Source organism: Jaculus jaculus, chromosome 11, assembly GCF_020740685.1.
Source record: "Jaculus jaculus isolate mJacJac1 chromosome 11, mJacJac1.mat.Y.cur, whole genome shotgun sequence".
Lineage (NCBI taxonomy): Eukaryota > Metazoa > Chordata > Mammalia > Rodentia > Dipodidae > Jaculus > Jaculus jaculus.
Genome location: NC_059112.1, coordinates 94,725,377 through 94,739,869, shown reverse-complemented (window position 1 = coordinate 94,739,869; position 14,493 = coordinate 94,725,377).

Below are 14,493 nucleotides of genomic sequence, written 5' to 3'. Positions count from 1 at the left end.
GTCCTTTACAGGCAAGCGCTTAACCGCTAAGCCATCTATCTCTCCAGCCCGGTCCTCAACCTTTGCCGGCAAAAGTGACTTAATCTCATTAAGCCATCTCTCCGTCCCCCACCCAATCTTTTTTAAGGGGAGCCCCAAAACCAGCCCTTTCCTGGCCACTTTGCAAACTTCGCTGGCATGGCTTGAGGTTGAGCGGGCGTGGCTCCAGACTGCGTTGGAGTTTTTGTCCCGGGGCAGGGCAGAGCAGGGCGTGCCCTGAGAAGGTCGGGGCAGCTCGGGCGCTTTCCCCACCCCCCCACCCCCACAAAACTGTACTACACGGGTGTCTACCGTTGCTTCTGAGCCCGCTGCTGTCTTTAAGCCATGGTAACACAAGGCTTCCCAGTCTTGGTGCCTCATCTTTCCTGTATGGGAAATGGAGGCATGAATGAGGCAAAGTGGGGACCAGTCATGAAGCAGCCTCAAGTGTCTGGAGGGCGACATGATGAAAGGCCCCGCCTTGAGGTGTCACTTTGGATTCAAGGCCCCTGGGGTGGGGAGGGAGCTCCCGGGTTTGGCTCCTCTGAGCCCCGGTTTCCCAGCACAACCCTGGAGCCTTCCTGACCTTGGAACTTCAGGGGTGGAGGAAGGGTCTGGGGGGAGGGGGTGTGGGAGGCTGTCCTCCATGGAGACACCAGCTAGAGTAACTTGTCGTGAAGGCCAGCTGCTGGGTACTTCGCCTGCTGACCCTGGCCTCGATCCCCGCCCCCCCCCCCCCCCCCCCGCTTTTGTGAATGTGTGCGCGTTTGTGTCCAGGGTGTGTGTGGAGGCCGGAAGTCCATCTCGGGTGTCATCCTCAAGAACACTGTGTCCCTCCTTTGAGATAGGGTCTCTCTTCACCAATTAGCCTAGACAGGTTGGCCGTTGGATCCCAGGGAGCCCCCTATCTCCTCCTCACCAGCGTAGGGATTAGCTAGTAATTTTTATATGAGTACTGGGGATCAAAGTCAGGTCTTCATGCTTGCCAGGCAAGCACTTTGCTGACTGAACTGAGTACCTTTTAGGAGAAGACTTACTGTCTCTGCCAGCCATTTCCCTATTATATTTTAGCATAAGCCTTTTTTAAAAAATTTTTTATTTATTTATTTGAGGGCGACAGACACAGAGAGAAAGACAGATAAAGGGAGAGAGAGAGAGAGAGAATGGGAGAGAGAGAATGGGCATGCCAGGGCTTCCAGCCTCTGCAAACGAACTCCAGATGCGTGCGCCCCCTTGTGCATCTGGCTAACGTGGGACCTGGGGAACCGAGCCTCGAACCGGGGTCCTTAGGCTTCACAGGCAAGCGCTTAACTGCTAAGCCATCTCTCCAGCCCAAGCCTTTTTGTTTTTAAGAGAGTGAGAGAGAGAGAATTGGCACACCAGGGCCTTAGCCACTGAAATCGAACTCCAGATGCTTGTGCCACCTAGTGGACATGTGTGAACTTGCACTTGCCTCACCTTTGTGCATCTGGCTAATGTGAGTCTGGAGAGTCAAACATGGGTCCTTAGGCTTTTTTAGGCAAGTGCCTTAACCACTAAACCATCTCTCCACTCCGTGAGGTTTTTTTCCCCTCCCAGAGGGAAACTGAAGAGTAGAGTGGTTAGGAAATGGTGCCCAAGGTCACCTGTATGCCACCAGGTCCTGTTACAGGGGCTGCAAATTGGAACCAGGCAGTGGGAAACTGCCCTGTGGAGAGGATCAGACAGTGAAAAACAGAGCAAGAGGCACAGATGTCAGTCATTTGTGGGACTGGGTGCTGTCACTTCTTGCCTTAACATCCCCAGGAAGCTGAGGAGATGGTTCCTTGTGTTCAGTGCTTGTTGTTCAAGCCCGAGGACCTGAGTGCAGAGTCCCAGGAACCACATAGACGTCTGGCATGGTGGTGGACTCCTGTAATCCCAACACGTGGGGAGGTGGACACAGGAGGGTCCTTGGGGCTTGCTCTTCAGCTAGTCAAGTTGAATTGGTGAGCTCCAGGTTCAGTGAGAGACCTTGTCTCAAAAAACCAAGGTGGGGGCTGGAGAGATGGCTTAGCGGTTAAGCGCTTGCCTGTGAAGCCTAAGGACCCCGGTTCGAGGCTCGGTTCCCCAGGTCCCACGTTAGCCAGATGCACAAGGGGGCGCACGCGTCTGGAGTTCGTTTGCAGAGGCTGGAAGCCCTGGTGCGCTCATTCTCTCTCTCTCCCTCTATCTGTCTTTCTCTCTGTGTCTGTCGCTCTCAAATAAATAAAATAAATAAAAAATTAAAAAAAAAAAAAAAAACAAGGTGGGGCCTGGAGAGATGGCTAAGTGGTTGAGGCACCTGCGAGTGAAGCCTTAGGACCCATGTTCAACTCTCCAGATGCACAGATGCACAAAGGTGAGGCAAGCGCAGGGTCGCACATGCCCACTAGGTGGCGCAAGTGTCTGGAGTTCTAGTTCCGTGGCTGAGGCCCTGGCATACCAATTCTCTCTCTAAAAAGAAAAATAAACAAATTAATTAATTAATTAATTAATTAATTAAAAGAAAAAAAACTAAGATGGGGAGTGATTAAAGAAGATACCTGATGACCTCCGGCCTCCATATACACATGTACCCTCACACATCTGAGCAAACATACACACATGTACACACACATACATAAAAAAATGAACATCCCTGAGAAGCGGCATGTCTTCCCTATGCCCAGCAGTAGGAAACAGACAGAGCTGGGGAGAGAAGCTTTCAGCCCAGGTCATGCTCAGAGCTCCTGAGGGTTTATACCGCCCCAAAAGCACACTGGCTTGCCTGCCCCGCCCTCCATCTCACGGTGCCTTCCCAGGCTTGGCAGGCAGCCTCCCAGAGGACGTGGTAACCCAGTGCAAGTTCCCATTCCTCCTGTGTGGGCCTCCAACACTTGATTCTCCAGGTGAGTTTTGTGTGTGGAGGGGTTGGTTGCGTGCATGCATATTCATATGTATGTGTGCAGGTTTTCACGCATGCGTAGTACATCAGGTGTCTTCTCACTCGCTTTTCATCTTAACTTTTTTAAATATTTTGTTTTTATATTTTTATTTATTTGAGGGAGAGAGAGATACAGAAATAGGCAGGGGGAGAGAGAGAGAGAATGGGCATGCCAGGGCTTCCAGCCACTGCAAACGAACTCCAGACGCATGCGCCACCATGTGCATCTGGCTTATGTGGGACCTGGAGAATTGAACCTGGTCCTTAGGCTCCTCGGGTCTCACTGTGGCCCAGGCTGACCTGAAATTCACTATAGAGTCTCAGGGTGGCCTCGAACTCGTGGCGATCCTCCTACCTCTGCCCCCTGAGCACTGGGATTCAAGGCATACACCACCACGCTCGGCTCCTCCATCTTATTTTTTTGAGGCGGGGTCTCTCACAGAACCCCAGATCTCACTGATTTGCCTGACAAGCTGGCACCAAGCCACAAGGACTCTCCACTCCCTGTCTCTCCAGCACTGGGATTACACGCACACACAACCACACCCATCATTTACACGCTGGGGGATCTGACCTTGTGACCTTGTGTTAATGCTGCAATCACTTTACCCACGGAGCAACACCACCCCCCTCCCCAGTCTCCTCATGATGATTTTCTTTCTCAATTTTTATTAACATTTTCCATGATTATAAAGGTAATACCCTCCCTCCGCTCACTTTCCCCTTTGAAATTCCATTCTCCATCATATCCCTTCCCCATCTCAATCATTCTACTTACGTATATACAATACCAACCTATTAAGTACCCTCCTCCCTTCCTTTCTCTTCCCTTTATATCTCTTTTTAAACTTACTGGCCTCTGCCACTGAGTTTTTTCCTTCTCACGCAGAAGCCCAATCATCTGTAGCTAGGATCCACATATCCTCATGATGATTTTTATAAGTGAAACCAACATGCAGAAAATGCAAGTCATCCAGAGACGTTTACTAGAATAGGGATCTTCCCCCAGCCCCGATTCAAGTCCTGCTCCTGATCTGTAGTAGCCTGCACCATCTGCAGTGGCGGGGGGAGGGGGGGCAGGAGACTGAGGTCAGCAGGGTGGCAAGATGCCAACTTGGACCTCACCAGTTGCATGATTAGAGCTGACTGCCTGGCTCCCCCGTGCGCCTGTTCTTCAGTACTTTGCCCATTTGGGAAGTTTGAGGGGTGGAGGTCAAAGCATGTGAAGTTGCCCCGAGAAACCAGGAAATCATAACCTAACTGCAGCCTACAGGTTCCATAGTCCGCAGGCTCCACTGGGCTGGCCTCCCACCAGGGCAGGAGGTATTGAAAGCTGGGGCACAGGAGGGCACCAGAACAGTGCCCGCCTGTGATAGGCTAGCGGGGGACCTGACCATTCCTGTGGGGGCAGACCGTGGAGGAGCTGTTGTGGTGCGCCGTGTTAACTTTTTGTGGTTGTTTGCTATGACAAAATAACTGAGAACAGCAACCTAAAGGGGGAAGGATTTCTTTTGGTTCGTGGTTTCAGAGGTTTCAAGGTATTCCTGTTGCTGGGATAAGACACCCAACCAGAAGCAACTTTTGTAGGAGGAAAGGCTTATTTCAACTTACAGCGTTTTTAAAAAAATATCCTATTTTTATTTATTTATTTAATTTTTTTTAAAGATTTTTTTTTAATTTTTATTTATTTATTTGAGATAGACAGACACAGAGAGAAAGGCAGAAAGAGGGGGAGAGAGAGAATGGGCGCGCCAGGGCTTCCAGCCTCTGCAAATGAACTCCAGACGCGTGTGCCCCCTTGTGCATCTGGCTAACGTGGGACCTGGGGAACTGAGCCTCGAACCGGGGTCCTTAGGCTTCACAGGCAAGCGCTTAACCGCTAAGCCATCTCTCCAGCCCTTATTTAATTTTTTTTTTCGAGGTAGGGTCTCACTTTAGCTCAGGCTGACTTGGAACTCACTATGTAGTCTCAGGGTGACCTTGAACTCATGACAACCCTCCTACCTCTGCCTCCCAAGTGCACCACCACGCCCAGCTCATTTTTATTTATTTATTTTTGAGAAAGAAAGAGAAAGACAGACGGAATGGGCATGTCAGGGCCTCTAGCCACTGCAAACAAACTCCAGATGCATGTGCCACCTTGTACATCTGGCTTATGTAGGTCCTGGGGAATCAAACCCGGGTCCTTATGCTTTGTAAGCAAGCACCTTAAACATTAAGCCATCTTGGGTGGAGGGAGGAAATTAACATGGGATTTTTTTTATAATCATGGAAAATGCTAATAAAAATTAAAAAAAAAAAACATTAAGCCATTTCTCCTGCTCTCAACTTACAGGTTTTTTGTTTTTTGTTTTGGTTGTTTGAGATAGGGTCTCGCTCTAGCCCTGGCTGACCTGGAATTCACTATGGAGTCTCAGGGTGGCCTTGAACTCACGGTGATCCTCCTACCTCTGCCTCCCGAGTGCTGGGATTAAAGGCGTGCGCCACCACGCCCTGTAGCTTACAGTTTTGAGGGGTCGTTTCATCATGACAGAGAAAGCATGGCAGAGCAGGCAGCCAGGGATTCACTTCTGGTCACAGCAGCAACAAGGAAGCAGTCTGCGTGAACTGGCTCTGAACACCCAGTGGTCTGGACTGAGAATGCTCAAGGGCCCACCACCAATGACATACCTCCTCCAGCAAAACTCCACCTCCCAAAGGTGTCACCACTTTCCCAGACTCCCTCCAGCTGGGGACCTACTATTCAAAAGACATGAGGCTGTGTGGTGGGACATTTCACCTTCAAACCACCACCGCTGGCTGTGTCATTGAGAACCTGAAATATCATAGTGGAAAAGCATGCAAGAGGAAAGCTGCTCGCTTTATTGTCGCCAGGAAGCAGAGAAAGAGAGAATGATGGAGCGTCTAGGGACAAGGGACACCCATTAAAAACATGCCCCACAGGGCTGGAGAGATGGCTTAGCGGTTAAGGAGCTTGCCTGCAAAGCTTAGCAACCAGAGTTCATTTCCCCCGTATGCATGTAAAGCCAGATGCACAAAGTGGCGCATGCATCTGGAGTTCTTTCGCAGCAGCTGGAGGCCCTGGCATGCCCATCCTCTCTGTCTGTCTCTCTTCTCTCTCTGCTTGCAAATATATAAATAAAAATAAAGGAAACAAAAACATGTCCCAGAGGCAGGAGAGATGGGTCAGTGGTTAAGGCTCTTGCGTGCAAAGCCTAACAGCCTGGGTTCCTTCCCCCAGGACCCACGTAAGCCAGATGCACAAAGTGGTGCATGCATCTGGAGTTCATTTGCAGTGGCTAGAGGTACTGATGCGCCCATACACACTCTTCCTCTCTCTCTCCCCATCTTTCTGTCCTCTCTGTCTTTATCTCTCTGCTTGCAAATAAATAAATAAAATGGTTTTAAAAATCATGGCCCACGGATCTGCTTCCCCAGTGAGTACCTTCTAATTTCCACCTCCTCCAAGTGCTGCCGTCAGATTATGAAAACATCAATAAATAAAGCTTTGATTAGGATAGAGCCCTGGGAATCCAGTCAGCTCAGTGACGAGCCAGCACTGGAGGAGGGGCAGTGCATTGAAGGCATAAACCCATAGCACCCACTTAAAGCTGAAGATACTGAGGTCTGGAGAGGTTGCTAGTGCCTCAGTGTCACCTGAGAGATTCTTTCAGGACAGTCACTTTTCTTCACTCTGGTCACTGCCGCCTCACCTGATTGTTGGTAAGTGCCGAGAACTCCTCAGTCACTTCTTCTCAGCACCATGGTGCCTTCTGAATCATCCCAAGGTCACTGCCATCTGAAAAGAGAAGCTTCTCTAACCCAAAGTGAGAGTAGCATTAATATACGGGTATGAGCATTAAGAGAAGTGCTTACCAGGCAGTCTGGTGAGCATAGTATTTACATTTAGCCAGACAGCAGCAGACATTATACCCCTAGGGCTCATGACTACCCCTGTTGTAGGTTTTCAGTATCAGGGATGTTTTCCCTCCCATGGAGCGGGCCTCCAGTTCAATTAGAGAGCAGTTGGTTTCCCCTATAACAGACATGCCACTATTGCAACTGTTGGCTCATTTGGCCTGGCTGGCCAAATTTAAGGTGTGCAGTGTCCACTATTGATTATCGTCACTGGTGATTTCTCTCCCTCTCCCATTGAACTGCATGCAGTGTAGCTTTTTCCAGCTGTCAGCTGGTCTACATGGTCTACAGCTCCATCGTCTCAGCTAAAGAACAGGTTTTTAGCTCAGCTCCAGCAGGATTTCTCAGTGACCTTGCAGCCCAAGTACATGGAGTCTTCAGCAAGAAGGTCTTACCATCTATTCCTGGTGGGAAACCAAGAGCCTCAGCAATGTTGGCCCCCCCTTTTTTTAGAGAGAGAGGGAAAATTGGCACACCAGAGCCTCCAGCTACTGTAATCAAACTCCAGATGCATGTGCCACCTTGTGCACATGTGTGACCTTGCACATGCATCCCCTTGTGCATCTGGCTTACGTGGGATCTGGGGAGTCAAACACGAGTCTTTAGGCTTCACAGGCAAGCGCCTTAACCGTGAAACCATCTCTTCAGCCCTAATTTTGTTCCTTTTGAGCTGTGTTTCCTCCTCTGAATTCTGAAAGCAGGAATGCTTTGAAAAGGGCATGTGATGTCGAAGGTTTCACTTCTGCCATGTCCTCATGGTACCACCTCCAGCAGACAGCTCCATCGTCTCAGCTAAAGAACAGAGCTTTCGCAAGGCAGGTGATAGGTACAGGCCTTGCCATGGTGAGCAGGCCCAGAGGTGACACCTCAGTGCGGAGACAGGATGGCCTGCCTCATCCCAGGTGGGCTGGAGGCCCCAAATCCAACCATCCGAAGAACTTGGCAGGGCACAGGGATGAAACAGAAAGCTGTGTCACACCCCACCCCACCCCATCGACCTGCCTCAGGTGCTTGGCTTGAGCACTGTGGCTTGAGCCCTCATGCTGCCGGGGGTGGGGGCACAGGGGTGTAGCTCAGGCCTGGAGGACATGGTGAAGCCCTCAAGCCATCAGACATCAGCAAGATGGACCACATGTTCATGAGCAAGGAACTCTGGGAAGCATGCCCAGGCTTCTCTCTCTCTGGTAGTGATGCTATTGCATAGCAAATGAGAGAGAAAGAGAGAGAGAGAGAGAGAGAGGGAGGGAGAGAGAGAGAGAGAAGCGTAGGAGAGGTGGTATGGCATGCCTTAGCAATGCTGCTCCTGCCCTTCTAGGTTCATGGCTGTCTTCCCACACATGCCTAGCTCTAAGATGGGCATGGTGCTGCAAGTGAGGGCATGACCCCTCCGCCTCCACACACCCTAGAAACCTGGTATGTGGCCTGGGGTCTGCATTTCCAGCCCATGTATACAGGGACTTGTAGCTACTACCCAGATCATGCAGAGAGGAAGGTGAGGGACAGGAAGGGTGGTGTGGCCTGCCCCTCTCCAGAAAGACAATATATATTGGTTTTTCAAGGTAGGGTCTCTCTCTAGCTCAGGCTGACATGGAATTCACTATGTAGTCTCAGGGTGGCCTCGAACTCATGGCGATCCTCCTACCTCTGTCTCCGAGTGCTGGGATTAAAGGCGTACACCACCACGCCCAGCTCAGAAGGACAGAAGAAGGAAGACTTGACCTGAGAGACAGCCATGTCATCCCCATACTGGACACAGGACAGCCAAGGCTCTAAGCGCCACATGACCTGCCAAGGTCAGTAGACAGGACCCAGTTGGAGCAGGCAGGTGACACAGTTGTGTCAAGAAAGTTCATGAGCCAGGTGGAGTGAAGTAAGGCGCGGGCATATGATGGTCTTACGGCTGCCCCTGAGAGGGAAGATGCCTGCTCTACCAGGTCACCAAAGAGCGGAAACATAATGGATGGCCACCACCATCTGGGGGTGACTAAGTGAACTGCGGCCAGCTGCTTTCTGGAATGCTGAGCAGGTTCGCAGAGTAAAACCGGAGCTGGCTGCCCGAGGGGGAACTGTTGGTCCTGTGGCCAAGGACAGGGAGATGCTGGAGGCTGAGTCCAGACTCCTCGGGGGAAACCTGGCCCCTGGTCTATCCTGTCCACATGAACATGAGTCTCTCCCCTGGGGATCCCCAAAGGCCAGGCTGGGGCTGATGCCAGTTTGCATTTGTGGGGATCTGTGCCCAGAAATGCCCTGGCCTTAGCCACCAGGGTGCAGAGACAGGGGAGTATCATCCTTACTGTCCATTTTCCCTTCTACCTCAGCCCTACAGTCCTGGGCTCCATCATACTGACCAAAAGAATGGGTGTGATAACTGGAGCTCCAGCAGCCATATCATGCCTTCATATATTGGTCACTGGAGCCTTGGATAATGGAAATCAAGATGGAAGAAGGGGCTGGAGAAATGGCTTAGCAGTTAAGGCATTTGCCTGCAAAGTCAAAGGATCCAGGATTGATTCTCCAGGACCTACATAAGCCAGATGCACAAGGGGGAGCATGCGTCTGGAATTCGTTTGCAATGGCTGGAGGCCCTGGTGCACCCATTCTCTCTTTCTCCCTCTCCTCCCTTTCTCTCTCTCAAATAAAATAAAATAGACATGAGGCTATAAGGAACATTAAAAAAAAAGATTGAAGAAGCCTATGTCCACAGTGCTTGGAGCCCAGGACCTTCCTGGGCTGTCCCCACCAAACTTTTTTTTTTTTTTTTTTCAGTTTTCCAAGGTAGGGTCTCACTCTAGTCCAGGCTGACCTGGAATTCACTGTGTAGTCTCAGGGCGACCTCGATCTCATGGCAATACTCCTACCTCTGCCTCCCAAGTGCAGGGATTAAAGGCATGAGCCACCATGCCTGGCCTCTCCAGACACTTCACTATAAGAAAAAAAGTAGGACTGGAGAAATGGCTTAGTGGTTAAGGCGCTTGCCTGTGAAGTCTAAGGACCAAGGCTCGATTTCCCAGGACCCACATATAAGCCAGATGCACAAGAGGGCGCATGCGTCTGGAGTTCGTTTGCAGTGGCTGGAGGCCCTGGCATGTTCATTCTCTCTTTCTCCTCTATCTGCCTCTCTCTCTTTCTCAAATAAATAAATATAAATACATTAAAAATAGTTTTGAAGATGCTGTCATTTTTGTTTTCTTTGAATATTCAATAGCTGGTCTCAAGCCTTATAAATTCTTAAATCCCTTTGAAGGCTTCCTGCGAACACTGCATGCCTCAGCTCTTGTCTCTGAACCCCGGCCTTGCCCTTCTTTTTGTTCCATTGAGCTCTTTCTACCTGCAGTTTATTGTATCCCCACAAAGGTCTTCAGTAGCTGGCTGTCACCTGATGGTAGTGTACCTGTCCCCTGGGGACTTTCTTGCACCTGGGTCATGGCCTGAGCACACTGAGATTGTGTGTTTGTGGGAGTGTCGCGTACCACATCCTGACCAGCTGCTGACCATAGTCTGGAAGGGAGGCAACCCTCCTCAGAGTCCAGGTGCCCATTGTCTGGTAGTGTACCAGGTCAGTGCCCACCCACGTCCTCCATCCATCCTCCAGGCTTGGTGCCAGGTGTCCAGTAGCCCGGCCTTCACTCAGTAAACCACTAATGACAGGGGCTGTCTGGGCTCCTTATTCTTGGCTCTGATAGTGACCACTCACTGAGGCCGTGAAGCCGTTGGGCAGAGAGTGTGGGAGTGAGGGCGGCGGGCAGGCGGGCGGGGCGGGCGGCCTGTGGCTTGGCAAAGACGCTAGCTACAGGTCAACTTTCCCGGCCCTTCCCCCTTCTCTCTCAGTGGTACAGGCCTGGCTGGGCCTTGGTCTACTGGGGAGCTGCACGGGCTGGGATGAGAGCATGGCATCTGGGGCAATGAGGAGATGGCATTTCCATAGTGAGCTGGGTCTGGTGCTTGGTGCCAGTCCAGGGCTCAGCACAGTCACTGGGGATCCACACTATTCAAACACCACAGGAGGCACCCTCGGCCAGCTCTCCCCACTTCCTGCTCCCCTCAACCCGAGTTCACAGCCCTCCTTCTCTTACAAGTCTTGGTACCCACCAAGCGACGCCCAGGGCTTCTCTGCACACGGGCTCATTCCTTGGGCCGCCAGGGCTCAAAACTCCCCTCCTCCTTCAACTGTCTCTCGGTGACACTAATCCCACTGGGGAAAGCAGAGGCAGAAGGGGACTGTCTCCCTCTCGGATATAACTATTCAGTCCCAGCAAGGCCATGGGAATCCCTGTAAGTAATAGCCATTTTGTCAAGGGATGCAAGGAAGCATTACTTCCTGCTAAACCAAGAATATGCAAAGGAAGTGAGGTCTAAGCTCGACCTGCTGTTCCTCACTGGGGGACTGTCAGGATGACGTGAGGTTCAGGTGTGGGCTGCATCCCTCACTGGGGGACTGTCAGGATGGACGTGAGGTTCAGGTGTGGGCTGCATCCCTCACTGGGGGACTGTCAGGATGGACGTGAGGTTCAGGTGTGGGCTGCAGCCCTCACTGGGGGACTGTCAGGATGATGTGAGGTTCAGGTGTGGGCTGCATCCCTCACTGGGGGACTGTCAGGATGGACGTGAGGTTCAGGTGTGGGCTGCATCCCTCACTGGGGGACTGTCAGGATGGACGTGAGGTTCAGGTGTGGGCTGCAGCCCTCACTGGGGGACTGTCAGGATGGACGTGAGGTTCAGGTGTGGGCTGCATCCCTCACTGGGGGATTGTCAGGATGACATGAGGTTCAGGTGTGGGCTGCATCCCTCACTGGGGGACTGTCAGGATGGACGTGAGGTTCAGGTGTGGGCTGCAGCCCTCACTGGGGGACTGTCAGGATGATGTGAGGTTCAGGTGTGGGCTGCATCCCTCACTGGGGGACTGTCAGGATGGACGTGAGGTTCAGGTGTGGGCTGCATCCCTCACTGGGGGACTGTCAGGATGGACGTGAGGTTCAGGTGTGGGCTGCAGCCCTCACTGGGGGACTGTCAGGATGGACGTGAGGTTCAGGTGTGGGCTGCATCCCTCGCTGTGGGATTGTCAGGATGACGTGAGGTTCAGGTGTGGGCTGCAGCCCTCACTGGGGGATTGTCAGGATGGACGTGAGGTTCAGGTGTGGGCTGCAGCCCTCACTGGGGGATTGTCAGGATGGACGTGAGGTTCAGGTGTGGGCTGCAGCCCTCACTGGGGGATTGTCGGGATGGACGTGAGGTTCAGGTGTGGGCTGCAGCCCTCACTGGGGGATTGTCGGGATGGCCGTGAGGTTCAGGTGTGGGCTGCAGCCCTCACTGGGGGATTGTCAGGATGGACGTGAGGTTCAGGTGTGGGCTGCAGCCCTCACTGTGGGATTGTCGGGATGACGTGAGGTTCAGGTGTGGGCTGCATCCCTCACTGTGGGATTGTCAGGATGGACGTGAGGTTCAGGTGTGGGCTGCAGCCCTCACTGGGGGATTGTCGGGATGGACGTGAGGTTCAGGTGTGGGCTGCAGCCCTCACTGTGGGATTGTCAGGATGGACGTGAGGTTCAGGTGTGGGCTGCATCCCTCACTGGGGGACTGTCAGGATGACATGAGGTTCAGGTGTGGGCTGCATCCCTCACTGGGGGATTGTCAGGATGACGTGAGGTTCAGGTGTGGGCTGCATCCCTCACTGGGGGATTGTCAGGATGGACGTGAGGTTCAGGTGTGGGCTGCATCCCTCACTGGGGGACTGTCAGGATGGACGTGAGGTTCAGGTGTGGGCTGCAGCCCTCACTGGGGGACTGTCAGGATGATGTGAGGTTCAGGTGTGGGCTACATCCCTCACTGGGGGACTGTCAGGATGGACGTGAGGTTCAGGTGTGGGCTGCATCCCTCACTGGGGGATTGTCAGGATGACATGAGGTTCAGGTGTGGGCTGCATCCCTCACTGGGGGATTGTCAGGATGGACGTGAGGTTCAGGTGTGGGCTGCATCCCTCACTGGGGGACTGTCAGGATGACATGAGGTTCAGGTGTGGGCTGCATCCCTCACTGGGGGACTGTCAGGATGGACGTGAGGTTCAGGTGTGGGCTGCAGCCCTCACTGGGGGATTGTCAGGATGGACGTGAGGTTCAGGTGTGGGCTGCAGCCCTCACTGTGGGATTGTCAGGATGACGTGAGGTTCAGGTGTGGGCTGCATCCCTCACTGTGGGATTGTCGGGATGGACATGAGGTTCAGGTGTGGGCTGCAGCCCTCACTGGGGGATTGTCGGGATGGACGTGAGGTTCAGGTGTGGGCTGCAGCCCTCACTGTGGGATTGTCAGGATGGACGTGAGGTTCAGGTGTGGGCTGCATCCCTCACTGGGGGATTGTCAGGATGACGTGAGGTTCAGGTGTGGGCTGCATCCCTCACTGGGGGATTGTCAGGATGGACGTGAGGTTCAGGTGTGGGCTGCAGCCCTCACTGGGGGATTGTCAGGATGGACGTGAGGTTCAGGTGTGGGCTGCAGCCCTCACTGGGGGATTGTCGGGATGGACGTGAGGTTCAGGTGTGGGCTGCAGCCCGCACTGGGGGATTGTCGGGATGGCCGTGAGGTTCAGGTGTGGGCTGCAGCCCTCACTGGGGGATTGTCAGGATGGACGTGAGGTTCAGGTGTGGGCTGCAGCCCTCACTGTGGGATTGTCAGGATGACGTGAGGTTCAGGTGTGGGCTGCATCCCTCACTGTGGGATTGTCGGGATGGACGTGAGGTTCAGGTGTGGGCTGCAGCCCTCACTGGGGGATTGTCGGGATGGACGTGAGGTTCAGGTGTGGGCTGCAGCCCTCACTGTGGGATTGTCGGGATGGACATGAGGTTCAGGTGTGGGCTGCAGCCCTCACTGGGGGATTGTCGGGATGGACGTGAGGTTCAGGTGTGGGCTGCAGCCCTCACTGTGGGATTGTCAGGATGGACGTGAGGTTCAGGTGTGGGCTGCATCCCTCACTGGGGGATTGTCAGGATGACGTGAGGTTCAGGTGTGGGCTGCATCCCTCACTGGGGGATTGTCAGGATGGACGTGAGGTTCAGGTGTGGGCTGCAGCCCTCACTGGGGGATTGTCAGGATGGACGTGAGGTTCAGGTGTGGGCTGCAGCCCTCACTGGGGGATTGTCGGGATGGACGTGAGGTTCAGGTGTGGGCTGCAGCCCGCACTGGGGGATTGTCGGGATGGCCGTGAGGTTCAGGTGTGGGCTGCAGCCCTCACTGGGGGATTGTCGGGATGGACGTGAGGTTCAGGTGTGGGCTGCAGCCCTCACTGTGGGATTGTCAGGATGACGTGAGGTTCAGGTGTGGGCTGCATCCCTCACTGTGGGATTGTCGGGATGGACGTGAGGTTCAGGTGTGGGCTGCATCCCTCACTGGGGGATTGTCGGGATGGACGTGAGGTTCAGGTGTGGGCTGCAGCCCTCACTGGGGGATTGTCGGGATGGACGTGAGGTTCAGGTGTGGGCTGCAGCCCTCACTGTGGGATTGTCGGGATGGACGTGAGGTTCAGGTGTGGGCTGCATCCCTCACTGGGGGATTGTCAGGATGACGTGAGGTTCAGGTGTGGGCTGCATCCCTCACTGGGGGATTGTCAGGATGGACGTGAGGTTCAGGTGTGGGCTGCATCCCTC